The 22,490-nt window shown below is 43.3% G+C and overlaps 1 pseudogene; it reads right to left on the bottom strand.

The window, feature by feature from the left end:
• Positions 1-17,978, bottom strand: part of LOC127220331 (bcl-2 homologous antagonist/killer-like) — a 71,742-nt pseudogene extending 53,764 nt beyond the window's left edge.
• Between the last annotated feature and the right edge of the window lie 4,512 nt (positions 17,979-22,490).

The following is a 22,490-nucleotide window of genomic DNA, read 5'->3' as shown; positions in this document are numbered from 1 at the left end:
ACCGAACAGATGGCTAATTGGGTAATACCACTTTCTGTATAAGCATTTAGAATTTAGATCCCATTGCTCATGTAAATCTGCCACCTCAGCCCTGTGGGGAGGAGAGAGAAGAATCATTAGGGCTTGATGGTTGCTAGCCTCACCAAAACACATGTGTTCAAAATGCAGAGAGAAGTCCTGCTTTTAAGTCAGACAGTTATAAAACAAAACACCCAATACCCTCCTCTGGTGTCCTTGAACAGGCACAGGAACATGCACCTATACATGCAAGCACATATACCACACACACACACGCACACACACACACACACACACACACACACACACACACACACACACACACACACACACCCCACAATAACTTCAAAAGCAAACCATGGGGGATAGATACTGGCATCCATCACTTCTCTTTGGGGATGATGATTAGGAACCTGTTGGGTCCTGAGCTCTCAGCTGGCCTGCTAAGGATGCAGGAAGCCCGCTTCCCGATGCACATATCTTTTAGCAGGTCTAATAGACCACACTCCCTTTCCCCTATTTCATGAAGTTCTGTATGGGAGTGTTTCAGAATATCTGTGGCTTGTCCAGGAGTCAGAGATTTACCAAGTACACAGTGCAGGGCCCCAGAGGGAGGACAAACTTTCCTAAAGACTGATGTGTCATGACTTTGCAAAGTGCATTGGTGTCAAACAGAGCAGCAAGAAACAGGAGTGTGTGTGGTGATTGCTTCCCTCGCACCCTGCAAGTGAGTTGGCAGCTTGAGCTTCTGCCAATGGCATACCTGATTGATTGATTTAACATTACAGCCTCTAAAAAAGAAGAAGCAGCAGCAGCAGCATGGAGGAGCTGTAATTGTTGCTGGAGGTGGCTGTCAGCCTCTTGCTGAGTGAGTGACTGGTGTCTGGGAGACCCCTGGGGGGGTGCCTGCTGGCTCAGCAGGAGAGGTCTTTCTCCTCTGTGCTGCTGCTATCTGGGGGACCCTTCTGGCCATATGCTTTAAGGACTTTGGAAGCAACACACACACACACACACACACACACACACAATCTATTAGAGATTTTGTTATAATAGCCAAGAAAGTGGTTGTGCTCTATGTGTACATTTGCTCTGGTAATCTGATTTCAGGGAGATTCAGCAGGAGACTTGAGCTCTGGGCTTGGCTGGATAATGTGTTTTTTGGCCATTCTTGTAGTTTGGCTTTTTTCTGTTTCCTTTTCTCTCTCTCTCTCCTTCTCCTTCTTTGGTGATTGAACATGGGACCTTGTATATGGTACATACATGTTCTACCACCAGTCCAGAAGCTTGATGTTTTGAAGTTGACACAGAGTACAGGGTTAATAGTAATGAGACCATTTGGATAATTGTTTATTGTCTCAGCAGGGTCACTGCATGTACCTCTCCCTGCAAGCCTAATGGTGTGTGGGCAAGCATGCAGTCTGAGCACCTCCAGAGCCCTTTGCATTCTGTCTGGATAAGTGGGAGTGGACCGACCAAGATTCCTTTGAGCTGTGTTACTGGCCCTTAAACTGTCTTAAGCTGTGGACTGATCTTTTATTAGTCTGTCCTTAGGTTTGGAGCTTGGGCTACTTAAAAATTCAACTGTCCCCCCAGAGAACACATTTTCAAAACTTTCCCAGACTCATTTACACTTTCCTGGGTGTCAGTTTATCAGATCTCGAGTGAACATGTTTTGAGGGGGTGAGGGAGTGGGAGGTGGCAGGAGGAAACTATATGAGATAATGAGCATGGCTCTGCAGGGGACTGTGGGATCATTCACAATCTAGCTGCAGGTGTCTGTGGAATCATGGGAGTTAAGGCAAAGGCAGCCTATGGGTGTTGGATGGGTGAGCACGTATGCAGGGGCCACCAAACACACTTGCTTCCAATTACCTTTTCCTTGGATTTGTTTGTTGCATGGAATTGGGAAAACTGAGAACTTAAAATATGGTTTCAAAGTGGATTGTCCCTGCTGAACTGCAAGGATCACTAAGACATTCTGCTTCTTCATCCTTGTCCTCACAAATCAGCTCTCAGCAAATAGGACAGTCCATTTAAAGTACACTCCAGATGGTGGCACTCCTTCGGCCCACAGCTTAGCAATAGCTTCCATTTCAGGAGTGAAACCAAAGTCCACCCAATAGCCAGCAAGGATTTGTATCATTAATTCCCACCCAACCCCCCTCCATTGTGCCTCTTGTTCATTCAACTCCTGGCATTCTGGCTTCCTCCATACTCTTGGGCCATTCTCTATAGCTGTACCTATCTTCTGGAAGTTTCCTCTTACTGAGATCGTGTTATGGTTTAAATGGGACATGCTCCTCCCACCACACACACATCTTAGCTTATTTCTCTGAACACTTTGTTCCCAGTTGGTGGCATTGTTTTGGTAGGTTGTAGAACTTTTGGGGTGGGGGTGGTTCAGTGTGTGTGTGTGTGTGTGTGTGTGTGTGTGTGTGTAGGGCACTTTAAAGGTTTTAGGCCCATATTTTCTGCTTTCTGATGTCCCAAGAAATAAAGAGCCACAGGCAGGCTTCTAGTATCACAGAGGGAGTCACCCCAGCCACCGCATCTTCCCTGCCATGATGGACCATACCCTTTAAACTGTGAACCGCTATAAACTCCCCATTAAGTTGCTTCTGTCAGGAGTTTGTCACAGTGATGAGAACAATGCCTGCATGGCTGACTGTCACTTCCTTCAGCACTTATTTCACACCCTTCCTCAGCCAGTATTTCCTTGCCTGACCTATTTAAAATCAAATCACCTACTGTATATTTTTAATTAAAATGGTTATTTTGTATGCTTTGCCTGCATGTGTGTGTTTGTGCACAATCTGCAAGCCTAGTGTTCATGGAGGCTGTGGAGGGCTAGAGGAGGGGGTGAAGCCTCTAGTACTGGAGTTGTAAATGATTGTGAGCTTCCATTTGGGTGTTCATAATTGAATCTAGATTCTCTGGAAGAATAGCCATGCTCATAATGGCTGAGCCATCTTTCTCCAAACCATTTACTGTATTTCACTTTTTCTTTATTCCCCCATTGTGGGTGGATTAATTTTAAAAAAATTGAAGTAGATTTTTTTTTGTATAGTATATTCTGATTGCAGCTTCTCTTCTCCCAACTCCTTTCATATCCTTCCCTTTTCCTTACCCACCTAAATCCATACCCTTTCTTTCTCTCTCTTATTAGAATACAAACAAACATCCAAAAATTAAAATAAGACAAAATAAAAAGAAGCAAACCAGAATAACAGAAAAAAAAAACAAGAAATACATATAGATACTGACATACACATTCACAAACACAGAAAACCCATAAAAACAAAATTTGAAAATATAATATATAAGCAAAAGATTTATAAGAAAAAAAGTTCAAAGTATTATGAAACAGAAAAAGAAACCTCCAAAAATACCATTGAGTTCATTTTGTGTTGTCCATCTACTGCTGGGCATGGTGTTTGGCCTTAGAGTGATTGTATACCCAGTGAGGCTCTGTTGGAAAAAACTGATTGTTTCTTCTTTGCTAGAAGCTATCAATTGCACACAGATTCAGGGTTAGGATGGACACTTGGGTCTGCTTCCCCTCTCAGCACTGGGACTCCATCTGACTTGAACCTGTGCGGGCCCTGTCCTTGCTGCTGGTCTTTGTGAGTTCATATGTCTGTTAGATATGTTATGTCTAGAAGACTCTGTTTCCTTTGTGTCTCCCATCTCCACTGGCTCTTAAACTCTTTATGCCTCCTCTTCTGAAGAGTTCCCTAATCCCTGAGGGGAGAGATTTGATGAAGACATCCCATTTAGGAATGAATTCTCAAGGTCTCTCATTCCCTGCACATTGTCCAGTTGTCGGTCTCTGTATTTGTTCCCATCTCTTGTAGGAGGAAGCTTCTCTGATGATGGTTGAACAAGGTACTGATCTATAAATATAGCGGAATGTTGTTGTTATTCATTGAATGTAGGAGCAAAATGGAGTGGATAAATATTTAGTGTACTAAATAAGTTACTTACTCAAGAGTTTTTTTTTTTTTTTTTATTATTATTGTTTTTCTTCTTCCACTGGGACAAAGGTTCCTGGCTGGTGAGATGGCTCAATGAGTAAAATCACTTGTCACCAAGCTTTATGACCTGAACTCCATTACTAGGACCCACATTGTGGAGGGAGAGAACTGACTCCCACAGGATGTTCTCTGACATCCACACTCAGGCTGTGGCATGCACATACCATCTTCCTAGTAAGGCAAATGTAATAGACAAAGTGACCATAAGTTTCATGCATTGTTGCTCTGGTTGGTGACACGCTCCAAGTACCTAGAGAGGTGGTGGTGAGCATGGACACTCCCCACATCTGCACTGTTTACTTTTAGATGGATTCTTGCTCTTTGTTGCCCTGCCTGGAAAACCTCCTCCAACTGCTCATCATGTCATTCCTGACTTCCATGCTAAATCTTTCCTCCAGGAGTCTCAATATTTCAGATTTTTAACAACCCTTTCAGAAAAACCTAACCAATTCCATGTCCTGTTCTTTGAGGAAACAGCTTTTAAGACCATTGCATTAGTCAGGGTTCCCAAAAGGAGCAGAAGCAATGGGATGCATACATGCTTGGGGCTTTCCAGATTGGCTCACAGGATGTGGTCTGGGCAGTCCAACAACGGCTGTCTCACACTGGAGAGGCTGAGACTTTAGTAGTTATTTGGATCAAAAGACTTGATGTTCCAGTAGTTCCCATCAGGTGCTGAAGTTCTGAAAGATTATTGGAGTGTGGCTGGTCTTCAGTCTATGTTGGCATCTCAAAGAAGTAGGTTCTGATACTAGTAAAGAAATGCTTTGACAGCAGAATGGACGACTTGCCAATGAGAATGAGGGCAAGCAGGCAAAAATGTTTCCTTCTTCCATGACCTTTTGTCTGGGCTGCCCCTAAAGTTGGCATTACATTACATTTAGGATTTGTCTTCTTGCTTCAAATGATTTGATCAAGCAAAATCCCTCACAAGAGTGCCCAGTGCATTGGGTTTTATTTCAGTTGATTCCAAATGCAATGGAGTAGACAGCCCAGATTAATCAGCATGGTAGATAATACAGCTTGACATGTTCTTTTATATGAGGATGTTACTCATTTTCCTTCTGTAGTGTTTACATTACAATAGACCTGAGTCAAAACCACAAATTTTGCAGCTCCCTGGACTCACTGCAGTTCAGGTTTCTAGGGGGTAAGGTGTTTTCCAATAGCAGAGGAAAGAGCTGCTCACACAAGCTGGGAACACAGGTGGTACAGTGTGCACTAACACTCTGTGCTCCCCCCAAAAGGTAAAGAATCAGTTCCAAGTCCCAGCATTTGGCAGCCAGGGGGAAGAGAATCTCAAGTGTAATGCCAGCCTGGGTTACATAGTAAGGACTAATCTCAAGAAACAAAGGACCCTGCTATTATTTTACTATGCTATTTCCTATAGTTTTCTATATTTTATTATATATTAGAATAAAACATATACATCTTTAGTTAAAATATTTTGTTATTCATGATATGTAGAATGTTCATATATTGTTATCTAATTTTCCCATTACCAATTGAATAAACTTGACTCTGTGTACATCTGTATTACTTCATTACCAATGCAACATTTATGTACAGAAGACACCAGCACTCTTGATCTATGTATGTAGTTGTTGAGGTCCACAGACAACAAAGTAACATGTTCAAGTTTGCATAACCAGTTTGCATTGACCAATACCATCACAGAAATCAAAGCTCACACCTTTCATATCTAAGTTCAGTGCACTTTAAAAAATAAGTGTGGGAGAGAAAACACTTCCAATAGTTACCTTCTGATATCCACACTTACCACATCCTGTACAGACACACAGACTAAAATTAACTGTTAGAAAATTTTAAGCCAGAGTCCCACCTCTGCTCAGGGAAGAGGTGAGTGTGAGCCACTGTCTCAGGCCCGACTTCTTCTTGCCCTTTTTGGGATCTCCTGGCCTGAGGACTGCAGGCAGGTAGACTCCCACCCTGCAGCCCAAGCAATCCAGAGTCTGCTGACATTGTTGTGTTAGTGCTGCCTAAACCCACTGGCAGAGGGGGTCTCTCAGACCCACCTGCACCCATTGTGAGACCCATTGGAGAATTGGACATGCTTGCACCCACTGGAAGAGGTCCTTGGACCCGTACCCACCAGGAGAGGAAGAGATTTCACCTGCATCCACTGGAAGAAGGGATGGGAAGATGACAATATAAGAACACATTCAACAACAGGGAAAGCAATATGACACCATTAGAATCTAGGGACTCTACACTATCAAGACCTGAACATCCAATACAGATGAAGCAGAAGAGAATGACCTTTAAATACCACTTCATAAAGGGTGACCCCAACTAGCAATCTAAGCAATAGTGAAGAGGATACCTAAATGCCCTTCCCTGATTAATGAGATTGATGAGTACCTTAAATGCCATCCTAGAGCCTTCATCTAGTAGCTGATGGAAGCAGAAGCAGACACTGAGCTGAACTCCTGGAATACAGTTGCAGAGAGGGAGGAGTGATGAGTAAAGGGGTCAAGACCAGGCTGGAAAAAAAACACAGAAACTGCTGATCTGAACAAGAGGGATCTCATGGACCCTAGACTGATAGGGTCCCTAGCTTGGAAAGCAGCATAGAACCAATCCAGACCCCCTAAATGTGGGTTCAGTTAGGAGGACTGGGCAGTCTATGGGGCCTTTGGAAGTGAATCAGTATTTATCCTAATACATGAATGGACTTTGGGAGCTCATTCCACATAGAGGGATATTCTCTCAGCCTAGACACATGGCAAGTGTGTGTGTGTGTGGGGGGGGGGGAGGGCTAGGCCTTGCTCTGCAAGAATGGAAAAATACAAACTAACTCTCCACTGACCACATGAAGCTAGAAGTTTAAACCTTAAATTCCAGACCCTGCCCTCAACCAGTAAATAGGCAAAAGGTCACATTCTTTGCTGCACTCACAGGACCTGTGAGTATGTGAGCTTTGTCGCCCCACCCAGAAACCCGCGGGAATGCAAACCTCTGGGGCTATAGAAAACTGATTGGTCTATGGGAAGCCAGCTTGGATGGTTTGAATTGATTGGTCTGCACCACGCAGGCTAGGGATGCTATAAGATGATTTGTATACGATGGGCAGGCTTTGTTGTAATCCTATAAAAGCTATCTTACTTCTGCCCTCGTGGTCCTTAGCCCTCTGCCCCTGCATGGTGCATGACTGTGGACCCCAGTGCACTTGGAATATAAAAGACCTCATGCTTTTACATCAAGACCGCTTCTCGTGAGTGATTTTTTTTGGGGGGGGGCACCTTTCCTGAGTCAGGGTGTGAGGGTTCACGCTCCACGCTCTACGGGTCTTTCAGCTCCAAATGATATGACAGACTTTGAATATCCTTCATGGAAGGCCTCACCCTCCTTGGAGAGCTGAAAAGGGGTGGGATAGGGGATTAGTGGGGACAGGGGAAGAGGGGAGGGAGAGGGATTGACAGGTAAAAGGAACTTGTTTCTAATTTAAATAAAAATAAAAGAGCAAAAAAAATATTCATAAAGCCAGGTATAGTGGTGTACACACTTTTAATCCAGCACTTAGATGGCAGAGGCAGCTGTGTAGTGAGATAGCCACCCTGCCTGCACCTGTTGCACTGACCACGCCCATTGGGCATAGTGCAGACAGTGCAGATGCCCTACCACTTGGGTGAAACCTCGCTCCCCAGGTCCCATGAAAATCTCTGTCCTACTCTGATACCAGATAAATCGTGGTAAATGAGAATCTGGAAAACGATTGGCTGATATATGTTTGTTCAGGGAGAAATCACTTACAACAGAAACAGATTACAACCAGATGCCTCTGGATGCTCTCTCCTGTCCCCACACCCCAATGGGCATGGTCAGTGCAACAGGTGCCAGTTGGTTGGATATCTCACTACACAGGTGGATCTCTGTGTGTTCAACACCAGTCTCATCTACCTAGGTAGTTCCAGGTCAGTCAGCAAAGTTAGACATCAGGGTACACATTTGTAATCTAGCAACCAAGAAGAGACAGGAGGATTGCCACAAGTTTGAGGATAGCTTGGTTTACATAGTGAGTCTGACCCATCAAGGTTGTATAGGAAGACCCCATCTCATCCCCCAACTAACAGATGGCTCAGTGGGTGAAGGTCCTTGCTGTTAAGCCTAACGACTGTGTTCTAGCTCCAGGACCCACGTGACAAAAGGAGAGAATGACTCCCAAAAGTTGTCCTCTTATTGCCACATGTACTCTGTGGCATGTGTCACCTCTCCAAGTAAAAATAAACAAGTAAGTAAATTTAGAAAGAAATAAAAACAAAAGCTTCATTGTTCGATCAGGGATATGTTCACAACAGAGTGGTTCCCATTGCCACACATGCACAGCTTCTCCGTCTATAATACTAAATGTCTATGAATAGCCCCCAGCCTTGCTGTACGTTTGTTACAATTGATGGACCTACATTGACACATCATTACTTCCCCAAGTCCAGAGTTTACCCCAGGGTCCGAAGGTAGTGTACATAGGATGGATTTTGACAAATGTAAAATGACAGGGATCTGTCATTATAGTGTCATACTGTGTAGTTCTCAGGTAGACTAGATAGACACGGGGGTGGGTAACTGGGGGGGGGGGGAGAATCAAACTGAATAGTGGCTAGAAGTAGAAGAAAGAGTGCAGTGTGGCCAACCTGAATAGTAAAGACAAACCCATCCCAAACTGGATGGTGCAGGATGGCTGCTGACTGTGTATCTCCATGTTATTAGCCTTGCAAAACTGGTGGCTCCCACCATGTATTGGATACCATGACACATAAGAAAATCTCATAAAAAGACAGAAAAAAAAAAGGTAGTAAACCTTAATCACCAAAAATACTACTTCACCTCTGCAACTTCCTATTTTGCTTGACTTAACTCAGGAAGAATCCTTCCATCTTTTGAATTTTCCCCATGAAATGAGCTACTTAAACACAGGCCACGCCTCTTTTTTGAGAAGCCTCCATAGTCACATCAGTATAGACTATTGTTTTTACTAGAACTCCATCCCAGTTCTTTACTTAGCCTCCTCCGAACTCCTTCCTTGATGTTTACAAGAAGCTGCATGTATTACTGTTTCACTGTCCTACTCTCCTTGCATTTTTGCCTTCTTATCCCTCTGTCCCTTAACCTGGAGCCACTGAGTATTTGTCCTTTTTCAGAGTGTCACATAAACGGAATCAGAAAGTATGTAGCCTCTCAGATGAGCTTCTTCTACCTAATACTATGCATTTGATGTTCTTTTAAACACAGCAGATACCTCTCTTGGCCTCAAAAAAAAAATTCCCTCTGTGGCCCAGAGTTTCAATACATTCAAACATGCCTGATTTTACCACCTGAATGCACTTATGTAATAGGTATTTATAAGAGGCCTAATTATAGCTGATTGTGCACATGCAATATGATTTCATTTGTTGTGAGTTCCCCTATCCCAGCCCTCAACCTCTCCAAGAGGGACTCCCTTCTAAGATCATAGCAACAGGACTCTGAGTTGGTGGCTTTCTTGTAGCTAATGAGGGGTAAATGGTAAGAGAAGCAAGATGGGGAAGCAGCAGCCAGAAAGGAGGGGGCTGCAGACAGAGACTTGGTGACCTCTGATTATCCGAAGCTGCTTCTTGAACACATTTTTGTGAGACCACCTGCTGTCTCTAGTCAGCAGGCTGCCTTCACTGCTCCTAATTAAAGCCAGCAGGCTCCCAAGGAGGAAAACAATTTCAAAGCAAAGGGATGGGGTGGGGAGAAAGCCTTAGCCCTATTCCCTTTTCTCAGGGAGGCTCTGAGCTTATTGGAGGTGAAGCTGGTCTGAAAGACATGCCTGGGGAATTAAAATCCAGCAGGCCACAGGCTTCCTTTGAATTGACTTCGTTCTTTTTTACTGGAGTCCTGGGACTAAGAAAAGGATCTATAACTGGCATCCGACTTCAGCGCTCTGACTTCCCGCCTACTCTACATGGCCACACCTACCATAGCAGACAGCATGCACATCAAGTGGACCCCTGAGGCCAAGTTCTGCCCTGCCAGCTAAGCCCAGATGAATGGAGTGTTTAGGATTTGGAGCATGAGCTCATCTGACTCCACAAGCCTGGGATCAGCTCTCATCTGCTGGTATCCTGTGGTGATAATCTTGATTATACTCTGAAATAAAACTTGCTCGAAGAACAGAGGGCGGAACTAGCCACTAGCTAACCATAGAGGTCTGGAGGTCTGTACAGACAGACAGAAAGTGGGATGGCTATGCAGAGAGTAATATAGAGACCTCCAGACCTCTATGGTTAGCTCGTGGCTAGCTCTGCCCTCTGATCTTCAATCAAGCTTTGTTAGAGTATGAACATGATATCACCACAGGATGTTCCACCTAGCAGCCTAAGGAAGGGCTGAAGCTATGCCTGGGTGTCACCAGCCCCTACTTTGCACCCTCGATCATTGTCCTATGCTTGAGCCATTGTCCTCACCCACTGCCTCTATTCTGACCTTCTATCACCTCCTTTTGCTGTAAGACTGAGTTCTGTGAGAATCTTCAGAGATTGGGGCTGCCACTACAGAGCTAAGGGTCCATCTGCTCATACCCTCAGTAGCACATGGCCAGGAGTTCTACTTCCAGAGTTGCCTTGGGAAGCCTGGCTCAGCCTATGTGACCGACCCCAAATTATGTCAGCAGTGGCAGCGAGTTTGCACTGCCCCACCCCTACCCCCAGTGCATGTACTCACTTATCTGAGTGAGGTTTCTGGGGGCTGCATCAGTTTCCTGTAAGCCCTCCCCATGACTTCCCATCTTTAGTTGCATCTCCATGACAGCTAGGTCACAAGGGGAGAGAGACACTTGAGCTGTGGGAAGTAACTCCTGAGTTAATCAAGCGTCTCTTTTCCTATATTCCAAAATGCATCAATCTACTCCTCTGATGCCAGGCCGGGGCAGTTTCCAGGGTGCAAGGTCGGTGTGTATGCTCAGGAGTAGAATGTTTCCTGCAGTTCCTTAGAAGTAGCATATTTGACAGGGCAGTGAGGTGTTACTCCTGCTCAACTTTTTTTTTCTTCTTTTTTTTTGTAGCCTAGAATCCTATTGCTTCAGCCATTGAATACTGGGGCCTCAGATGGCACTAACACACTTGGACCCTGCTCAACTCTCCTGAAGTCTTACGTGCTACACATAGTTGCTTCCCACTGCCCTTCCCAGTTTCCCCTAGACACCAAGGTTTAGTGTTTTCCGACTGAATCCCAGCACTCAAAACTCCTTCCATAAGCAAGGAATCAAAGTTATTGCCAAATCCCTCCTGTCTTGCCAGGCAGCCCTTTGTTAATGATGGCTTTACTTGTTCAAATAAGATTTTGTAGCATTTACATATATTTTATCATCTGTTTCTCATGGAATGCTTTTCTTTTAGAAAGATTGGAAAAATGGTATAATCACTTTAAGAATATTATATAAAAATAGTGTATTAAGTTGTTATTTGAATCTTGAGTGCAACAAAGAGAAAGGGAGTGGTGAATAATGGGGACTTAAATTTTGTCAGGCTGGTGTTAATCAGCATTGGCCCCTCTTGCCTTGGTTATTATTGAAATGGAGCAATGATAAGAGAAAATATCTATCATCCTTCTTTCTTCAGTATAACACACAGCTGGTTTTTAAACTGTGTGGACTTCAGAATCACCTGTAAGACTGATGGCACGTCAGTAGAACCAGGTGGGATGCAATAATGTCTCTGATGCATTCCCAGGTGCAGTTGGAGCTGCTGGCCTGGGATGACATTTGTAGTATCATTGCTTTAAACCAGATGTCATCAGACTTTCTCAGCTATAGATCTTAAAAACAAAAAAAAAAAACATCCTGGTTGGTGCTATCCCCACAGTGTGTGGCATTGAAATATGTGTAAATGGGTGATGATACATTTTGCTCAGTGTATTCTGGATACCCAGCCTGTCACCAACAAATCTTCCACCCAGGCTCCCAGGCCCAGGAGGAATAGCTGAACAGTTTTGAACTAGATAGAGTTGGCTTAGGTAAGGAGGACATGAGTTGGCTTAGGAAAGGAGAACATAGGGCAAGAAAGAGTTGGTGGCTGAATCTGTTTTTACCATATAGATGAGAGAATGTGTGTTTGGTTAATTCTGAATGTGTTATTCAACTTCTTTTGCTCTTCTTCTTTTCCTCCTCCTTCTTCTCCTTCTTCTTTTTTAACCTGTAAAGTGTATTTATCTATTAACATCTATTAAGCGCAAACCATTTCCTAGCTTCTAGAGATACAGCATGAAGGAGGGTGCAGTTTCAGACTCAGAGAACTTATATTTTGCTGACCTAGCATAAAGTCAAACCTAGTCAGGAACAAAGAACATTCAGTTATTTGGGACTAATTAGGATTGCAATCTGAGCAAACACTGATCCGAGCAATCTTAGAAATGAGCTTCAAGGTTTTACCAAATGACAGCTGTATTTATAGATGTGAGCCGGAGGAGGCTGGTAATTTTAACACTCATTAGGAATGATAGGTGCTGGCAAAATCTAAGTTGCTTTGTAAGAGACACGGGTATGGTCTCAGTCTCTTGGTGATTTGAGGGGTAGTTTTGTTTGGAGGGGTCAGGAGGGCTTAGCAGTGATTGGGGGGGCAACTCTAGGGTTGGGAGTCAGGGTGTATGCAGCTAGTAGTAGAGGCCCATGTTCCCTTCTTTTGGGCTGTGAGATTATATGTTAATCAGGTGGATCTATAACCAAGTCAAAAGGTTCAGTTTCAGAGAGATGTCTGGGATGTCATTAACCATAGCCTTTTAGTTACATTTTAAATGCCCCCCAACACTGTTCCAGTTTGATTGTTTTTCCTTGACAATTCCAAGTTGGGGAGGGAAAATGGGGCAGAAGAGACATCAGCAAATGGAGGCTAACAATTTCAGCTAATGATACAGGCAATAGGAAAACAAATCAGAGGAAGCATAGCTTCTGTCAAAATGTCTTGTGGGTAAAAAATAAGTCCTGTGAATGCCCTGGCCATAGGAAGAGCACAGCTGACATTGGTGACGTGTCTCACTTTGCTCTGAAGCCTTGCAGCAGGAGATGATGACCAATTCTCTAGGAAAGACTTCTTTGCATCACTCAGGCAGTTAGAGAAGATGTCTATGATGGTTTGAAAGAAATTGGCCTCCAAAGGGAGTGGCACTATTAGGAGGTAGAGTTTTGTTGGAGTGGGTGTGGCCTTGTTGGAGGAAGTGTGTCACCGTGGATGTGGGCTTTGAAGTCTCATATATGCTCAAGTCACACCCAGTGAGTCAGACCACTTCCTGTTGCCTGTGAGATGTAGGACTCCTGGCTACTCCTCCAGCACGACGTAGCCTGCATGCTGCTATGTCCCACCATGACGATAATGGACTGAGCCTCTGAAAATGTAAGCCAGCCTCAATTAAATGTTTTCCTGTGTAAGAGTTGCTGTGGTCATGGTATCTTTTCACAGCAATAGAAACTCCAGCTAAGACTGTGTCCCTTGGGGAAGGGGCACAGTGGTATACACTTGGGGAAAGCAAACTCTAAGCCTAGACAGGGCATCTGAATTAGGGTTCGTGTTCACCTTGCTCCACATTCTACAAGGCAACACTTTTTTAAAAAATCCCCTCCAAATAAACTCAGATGGAGTACCTGGGACCTCAGGCAGCCTTGATTGGAAATCTGCCTGTATAAAGGGATAGACAGGGAGAAAGACATGGAGTCAATAGGACAAACTAGGTGGAGCAGGGTGGCATGTTTAAGAGTGAACCTGACTATCTTTTTGGAACTACCCCAGCTCCCCCAAAGTGGCTTGGCTGGTGGGAGTTTCTAACTGGGAGGGACACATGTTTCTCTCCCTTAGGGCTGTGAGACTGTATGTTTACCAGTGAGTTTCTGACTTTAAGCTTTAAAAGATAACTGGATGCCATTTGGACACTTTATTCCTGCCTCTAAGGATCCAAATTCTCTGTCATGGAGGTTCTTAGATTGGCAACTGAGGTGGTAGAAATTTTCATGTCCCAGGAGCCTCTGCTCCCACACTGATATGCCCACAGGTACAAATACCTTCCACCCCACCCTCGTGTCTGAAAGTCTTTTAAGAGATTTAAGAATCTCTTACCGTAATTCATGCGATGCTAAGCTAATGGGTTTGTCCTTCCCTAAGTTGTCTGTAGTCTCATCTCTTAAGGTGTAAATGACACATAATTAGACTCTTTGAGCTCATTTTGATGGAGAGGAGGCTGAGAAAGGAAAGCAGTTCTGCACTGTGCATCCTCCTATAGGAAAGGAAGTGTGATTTCAGCAGTGAGTCCTAGCATTGCAACCTAGCAACTCCACTAGGACTTTGGGCAGATAACCTTATTTGTCATCTATGAAATAACAGTGCTACCGATGATCTTATTTTACAAAACCATAGCTGAAGAATGGATATTTCTTGGTCTGAAGTGTTTGCTATGTAAATACTTATTTATCGAATTGCTCAGCACCTGCTCCTTGCTAGCTCCCTCTCTGACCACCAATTTCCTCCTGGCTCAGCGAGAATAGCCTCTGTGCTGTCTGGGCCTCACCTTTTAGGGAAGAACGAGTTAGAATTTGAGAGTTTATGTAGGAGCTGGAGAGAGGTTGCAATACAAGTAACACACTACTTTTTCAAAGTTGCTGTGCTTTAAGAGAACACCCCATAGAAACAGCAAAGCTCATTAACCAGGTTTGAGTTTTAGGCTTCCATAACTAACCAAATTTGGACTGATGGTGTTCAGGGGAGCTTATTGGTGTTAGTGAAGGCACCTTTCAAGACTACTTCCTGGTTCCCATCTTTGGTAGTGCAGGAGTTTTCCTGGGAAGATGGGTACCAACAGAACAGAGACAAGACTGTCCATGGCCATCATGGTGAAGCCAATGAATTTATTGAAATCACTTACAAGAACATGCGTAATGCACAGGTATACAACAATACCATTGGGAAGTTCTCCCCCACCCCCCTCCGCCCGGGGTGACATAGGGTAGCTATACCACTGATAGTTCCTGAGTCCTGTCAATCATTTATTTCCTCTATAGTGCTGATTGGAATCTCAGGAGTGGGGTGGTGGTGAGGACCTCCTGAAAACCCCTGAGTATCCTCACCTCAAAACCAGTTAATGCCAATGGTCCTGAGCAGGTGCCTCAAGAATGTCACCACAGTTGTTCTGTTTAGAGACCGTCATGTCAATTACAACTGGGGGCAGAAATAATTACACTACACACAAATCTTAGGAAGTAGGTATCTGCATTTCTCTGTTCTGGGAACAGTGGGAGAGGGATTCTCTGTCTGAGGAGATGGGTAAGCCGAATGCTTATTATCCTTCAAGAGGTGTCTTCTGGGAATCATCTGGTGGTAGCTTAGGAGGGTAGCATGCATGTGTGTGTGCCTGTGTTTTGTTTGTTACACAGAAGAGCTGCCTAAGCAGTGGCCTGCATGAAGCCTCCACAAAACTATGTGGGTTTCCAACAAAGCTCGTGGGGAGTAGAGTGCTGAATCACAGCAAAATTGCTGGGTCTGGAGTCCTTGGCCAAATTCTGTTCATACCAGGACTTTGAAACCAAACTCTGGAGCACATTCACAGCCTCAAATGACAGACTCACTGCACTCCCTTTACTGGAATACCATGTTCTTTAGGTGTCAGGTCCCAAATGGCCATGGTGTGACCACATTGTCAGTCCATATATCTGCCTGGTCCCTGAGTGACTTAACCTCTATGATTGTTTTGCCCATTTGCTATAAATGACTATCTCCAGCACTTGGTTAATTATGTGATTACAGCACCTAGTGACAAGGAGAAAATTAAAAATCTATGCTGCATTTTCTGGAAGACTTTATTGCTCTATGCAAAAGAGGGCGAATGCAATTTAGCTGAGCTGTTGTGAACAAGAACTGTTTCCTTCCTCTCATTTCAGCCCCTCCCTCTCCTTCCCCTGGAGAGAAGCTGTGTTAGCGAGCGATTGACTAAGGCGAGGAAGAGAGCAGGTGTGGAGGTAAACATAAATTACCATTATCCCTGACAACTCTGGACAGTACCGCCTATGGAGAAGGAGCTCAGCCCACTTCCTCCCGATCCCATTAAGTTGCCAGCTGCCAGTAAGGGCATTTGTATGGAATGCAGCCTCACTGGGAGCGGCACATTTGCTCTTTATTTCTTTATGCCAAGCCATTATGACTACATCTCTTCTGAAAAACTTGAGCACTTGGCAGGTTGATGGAAGGATGATGCTGAGTTCTATCTACATCAGCTGGGGCTAGATAGTGAGTTCAAGATTAGCCTGGGCTACACAATATAAGGCCCCCTTTCAGAACAATGGCATGACAAAAATGAACAGCAAAGCCAGCAAGCAAGCAATCAGAAGGGGGAGATATAGAATGAATGTGATTCTCGGTACCAAGAGAAGTCACCTAGCAAATGCACAAGGGTGTGGCAGGCGTTGGGCCATTTGTTCAAGCTTTATCTCTTTCAAGTAACATGGGGGCTTTAACGTAACCATTTCCCCTAGTACTCAACATCACCGAAGTCAGGAGCTACTTATAATGCATGGTGTTGTAGACTGTGTCAAAGTTTCACTGAGCTTCCTTTTTCATTTTTAGTGTTCCATAAAGTAATAGGTCTTAGAATTGGTGTTTTAGACCTAATGAAATAAGGTACGGGAGCACACTTGTAGAGGTTGAAAAGGGAAATGCACACACAGTTTATATGACTCCCTTTCATATTGCTAGACCTGCTTGGGCATGAATTCTAGTCCCTATGGTCACCTGACAAGTAACTCAAACTCAATTTCTTCATCTAAATGGTGGGTCTCTAACAATCTCCATGCAAATGATCACAAGCCTAGGACTGAGGAACTCAAGGCCCAGATTTCAAAATATCAGGTTTGAGCCAGACTGCCTCTGTTCAACAGTTGTTGGCCTACACAACAATTCTTGGAGGTCTTCGGTTGTCAGTATGCTGGCATTATGCTGACCCTGCCCCCTGGCAGGGTACGCACACCTGCATTCAGGAAGATACTTAGACAGCCCTGTGTTGCGTGTCTGTGTAAGGACTCTGTACATATGTGCAAGGTTTCCCGTTTAAGTGAGTGCTTCCCACCTGTTTGCCTCTTCTTCCTCCCTCTGTCCCCCATGGTTGGTCACCACCCATCCTCCCTTTGTTCCCTTTCCTTAGTAAACTCCACGTGGGGTCGTCGAGTTTTGTGGTCTGTGTTTTATGCCACAAAGCTGCAGCTGAAGCAAAAATGATAAGTAAAACCTGATACAGGCGGGATATTAGGAGATGCATACATGTTGTCTTACATCTGTCTGTGCTGCTATTACAGAATACTCCAGACTAGGTAATTTACAAACAACAGCAGTTTTTGTCTATATCCACAGCACTACTTACTGTTGGCCTACAAGTCAAGTATGAGACAAGCCAGGTTGCAAAGAGGAAACTCAGACCAAGCAGCCAGGAATGAGCAGAGACCAGACTAGCCAAGCAGCCTGGAAGGAACAGATATCAGCCAAATTGCCTAGAAGAAACAGCAACTAATAAAGATGCCTGGAAAAGGCTCAGACCAATGGAGCCACCAGGAGAGGATATGCCCGAGCTTTCTGAGCAGCCTGCACAACATGCATTGAGTTTAGGGATCAGGCTTTTGTGAACTGTTAGTCACAGTTGACAAAGATGACAGCATAGGCCACCATAGTTTCTCAGTTGAGGTCTGCAGGAGTGTCCCACTGCTCTATAGAGCAGCAAGGCTTCCCTATTTGAGCTGGATATTCCACTAATAGTTTCTCTTTAAACACGAGCTATAGCCTCACATTTCTCTCTCCTCCAGGGCCTCCAGGCCCAGGCTCAGTCACTCTCTACCCTACTCTCACCATCCTCATCCCTTGTGCTCTCGAGGGCCTTATGGGGCATTGGCTTGACCAGGTCACAACCTAGAGCATTATTCATGTCTCAGCCTGCCCAGTCCCTATTACTCTGTTTAATCATTCCCCCACAGCATTTACTGCTATTAGAAATTTTTGTTTACTTGCTTAGTTTGCTTTCCTTCAACTAGTTTTTCTTCTTCCTCCCTTTTTTTGTTATTTATCTCATTATTATTATTATTATTATTGTTTTTTAAAATTGAAGACAGCCTTCACTGTGTAGCCCAGGCTGACCTTGAACTCTTATTTGCCTGCCTCTTGAGTGCTGGGATTACTAGCACACACTACCACACCCCACTTTCTACTGTCCTTCTAAGAAACTGGGAATCTTAACTGCCTCATCTTTCCAGGTACCTCTAATGACAGGAACAATGTCTGGTGCTCTGTACACATTTATTGACTGGGTAAGCAATGGTAGAGCGCACAGTTGAGGCTGAATTTTAGAGTACTTGGTGCCATATTCAGGAGGCTAGATTTCACAAGGCTAGACTGAGTACTAAGCCAATTCAGAGGGCTAGAAGGAAGAGACCAACTGGGAACTCAAACCTCATATACTAGACAGTTTGAGTCTTTGCAAAATAATGGATGCTTTTTCTGATCACTGTCTTTTGATTTATGCATAAGAAACAGTATTTGACTACTCCCATAATAACATATTTATAAGTATTAGGGAAATTTCCACTTTGAAATGTCCTTATTTGTTGGGGAATTTGTCTTTCTTTTCTTCCTTGCATTGTGTCGTGGACTGTGAGCCCACCAAGGAGGAAGACCATATCGTGTTTATCTCTTCATCTGAGCATCTTGCACAGTGGAAAGCACACAGCAAGTGCTTAATGCATGTGTGTGGGATGAATAGATGTAAGAAGTAATTCCTTTTAAGTGTTTTCAGGCATCTGGTTCATTGGCAAAAAGGAAAAAAAAAACCTTTCTGTTATAGATGCCAAAAGATGAACTCAGAGGATGAGGCAGAGATGAAGGATGAGGGAAAGGATGTTGAGCCTTTGTTTTGGTTTCTTCTCCAGGCTTTATCCTGTCAGTACAGAGTTTTTCAGGTCATAAATGCAGAAGAGGTGTTTCAGTCACTTCTAGGAGTATTGAAAATGCATGTGGCCATAATTCAATGTGTTTTGTTTTGGAGAATGAGAAAATCCTGTTTTCATTTCATTAGTTGTTGCTAAGCTCTGAAGACGGGCAATTAGCCCTTGCCCTCACTGGATGCCTTGGGAAATTTTTAAAACTTGTGGCCCTTGAAAAACAAAGCTGACAAGCTTATTATTTTCCTGCACTTTTTGTATCTTTATTATAGTGTGTGTAGTCTATTTGGTATCATGGTTATTTGCTGGAGTGCTTTTTGTTTTTTTCTCGGCTGGAATGGAAACCCTTTAAGGTAGTGGCTGTGCTCATTCCTCTCTCTGCTTGGTGCCAGGAATGTAGGAGCTTAATTGATGAAGACTGTACTGTAGTAATTGTGTGTGAAAATATAGGAAAGGGGACATTCAGTTTTCTTCTAGTCTCCTTGGGTAGTAGATGTTAATATCATGCTTTCTATCTTTGTCTGAGTTGAAAACATTTCTATTTTGTATCATGATTTCAATCATCTATCTATCTATCATCTATCTATCTATCTATCTATCTCATCTATCTATTCTATCCATCCTCCAATGATACAGTTGTTTGTCCTGAAGGACACTGTTCTTCAGGAATTAGGTAGTATCTATGTTATAAAAATCAATCATTTAAAGCCCTCCATTAGTATCTGTTATTTTTTATCTCCTTTGAAAACCACATTAACTTTGATTGCTATTGTGGTGGTGATGGGAGGTGTGAGTGGTGAAGGATTAATGCCTTTTTTTTTTTTTTTTTTTTTTTTTTTTTTTTAGTGAGCTCTTGTTCTCAAGGGATGGAATGCATTCCATAAGAGCTGGTGGTCATAAAGCAAGTTTATACCTCATTTTTTTTCTCTTGTTGTTTATACATACCTGTTGTTATACAACCTGTGAGTTGAAGCATAAGCTATAGGTACCATGTTCTGGGACTTCAAAGCTGTCACAACCATGAGTTGAAACAGACTTCTATCTTTTGTAAATTGCCTAGTCACAGGCATTTTGTTTTCATAACAGAAAACAGATTTGGCTAGTTCATGAAAGTTTTATATCATTTTGTGCTTTTGGAACTTTGGGTCAGGGAATGTTTCCTGAGTCCTCATCAAAGAGAACTTCTGGGGAATGCTCCCAGGAGGTGACTGTGTAGAAAAGAGGGGGAGAAACAGAGCTCAATATGATATGTTTCCTTGAAGTAGATATATGCACAGGCCACTAGTATCCATGACTTGGGGCTGTATGGATACATTCAGCTCTTGCACTCACCTGAGTGTCTCCTGTGAATCTTTAGAGATCTTTTGGAATCCCAGAATGAATTGTCTGAGCACCATTACTGCAAATTTCTTTCCAAAGTCTGGTCTTCTAGATATAGCTAGAGCTTTGTCGATCAAGACCATCTCTAGTCCCCTTACTCAAGAGAAAGTTAGTTGAAAGCCAATTTCCCAGCAGCAGCTCAGTGGAATCCATGGAAATTCAGGGTAGTGCTGGTGTGAACAAGATTTTTCTCATTGATTGCCTGATTGTGGTCATGGCAGATATCAGGGCACTAGGTTACTTTATTCCATTGGTCCCAGCTTTGGGGGATTTGATTGAAAATGGACATTCCACAGAGTGAGTTAAAAACTCACAGTACTCAAGTATGGATGGAGCCCAGGGGAAGAGATGGATGTACCTTTTGGGAGGATTTCAGAGTGTTGCTAGGAGATAGAGCTCTCAAAGGAGTTATGGAGGTGGCCCCAGTAGGTCACAGCTACTCTGTGAGCCAGCACCAAGCAATTCATCTTGATGGCTTAGGGGAGAGACTTTAAACATCAGTTATAGGGGTAGATGATTGCTACCAATGTCCAGAGCAATAGCACTGGACATAGTTGCAGCACAGCAGGGCTTCATACAAAATGGTATCTTTGAGAACTAACAGGTTTCTGAGACTTTCAAGATTAACTGGTATAAAAATATCTAAGTAAGAGGCCATGGCAATAATGTAGAAAATGATTACTGTTAAACGAACCAAATTCATGTTGGAGATGTAAAAGAAATATTGTCACATTTGGGTGCACAAAATTTACAAGTCATGCCAGGTTGTGTTTTCTTGGTGACTATGTTTTCTTCTAACCTGTGTCACAGGACATTATTCATAAAGCTGTGTGGAATATTCCTTTACACTGTGTGAATATATGTCACTGTGATTGGCTTAATAAAGAAGCTTACTGACAGGCCTATAGCTAGGCAGGATAAGATTAGGTGGGAAAATCAGACTGGGAGAATGCTGGGAAGAAGTTGAGAGGAGACACCATGAGACACAGAGCAAGAAAGATGGCTGTGTGTGCATGAGCTAGACGAGACTTAGAGCACATATGCACATATAGATGAATAGAAATGGGTTGGATTAAGTTTAAGAGCTAGTTACTAACAAGCCTGAGCTATAATCTGAGCATTTATAATTAATAATAAGCCTCTGTGTGGTTATTTGGGGAGCAGTTAGCAGGACAGAACTGATTGGCCTACAAAAGTCTGCCTACAAAACTTCCTGCTACAGAGGTGGAACCTATCAACTTATTCATGTTGCTAAAGGTGTTTCTTTTTGAGACGATACTTTCTAAGCAGTCCTTCATTGTCTGGGTGGGACAGGGAGGTGTACTTCTGTGTGGGACAGTAGAATGGCTGCCCTACCATTTCCTATCTTCATCCTCTGAATGAAATTGAAGAGCCCCAAGGAAGAGTAAAAGTCAACCCTAGAGCTCTGTCTAGGGATATGACTACTGTGGTTTAGGTAGTAACAGCCTCATATCCTTTCAGCAGGCATAGCCTATGGAATCTGGGCCAATGTTTAATGTCTCCATGTTTTATGGAGTATAATGGCATCACACCAAGTATAAAAAAATAAAATTACCAACTATATAGATTTTTTTCTGCAGAAAAGAAATTGTTTTAAGTATTGTTATAGAACAGGTAGCCATAAGCTATATCCATTCAGTGCTTTCAGTTAATAAAGTTCTTTTTTTTTCCCATGATAACCATACCCATTCATTCATGTGCTCTATGACTATTTACTACTAGGGAAGACTTAAATAGTTATGATACACCTGATCTCACACAAAATATGAAATGTTGATACTCTGTTTACAGAAGAAAGAGTCCCTACTCTCATTAGAGGTTTCCAGTGACAGCTATCATAATTATGAAGAATGAGGCCACTAAACAAATGAGATAAGGCATTTGCAATGTCTTATGGTCAATAGGTGAGAAGATGGGGGTATGAACGAATAATGCTCTTTGATGCACAGCCCCATTTTTTTATTAAATGCTTATCATATTAAGAACCAAGCATTCTTGGATAGTTTTTCCACTGCAGTCCATGTCTTATCTACAGGGTTATGCTGTCTGTTTGTCAGTCAGCTGTCTGCAACACACCCAGGCCAGGCCCCTTTCGAGGAAAG

The sequence above is a fragment of the Phodopus roborovskii genome, unplaced genomic scaffold (assembly GCF_943737965.1).
Source record: "Phodopus roborovskii unplaced genomic scaffold, PHOROB, whole genome shotgun sequence".
Classification (NCBI taxonomy): domain Eukaryota; kingdom Metazoa; phylum Chordata; class Mammalia; order Rodentia; family Cricetidae; genus Phodopus; species Phodopus roborovskii.
The sequence above is the reverse complement of the archived record's forward strand: the minus strand, read 5'-3'. Positions and strand labels throughout refer to the sequence as shown.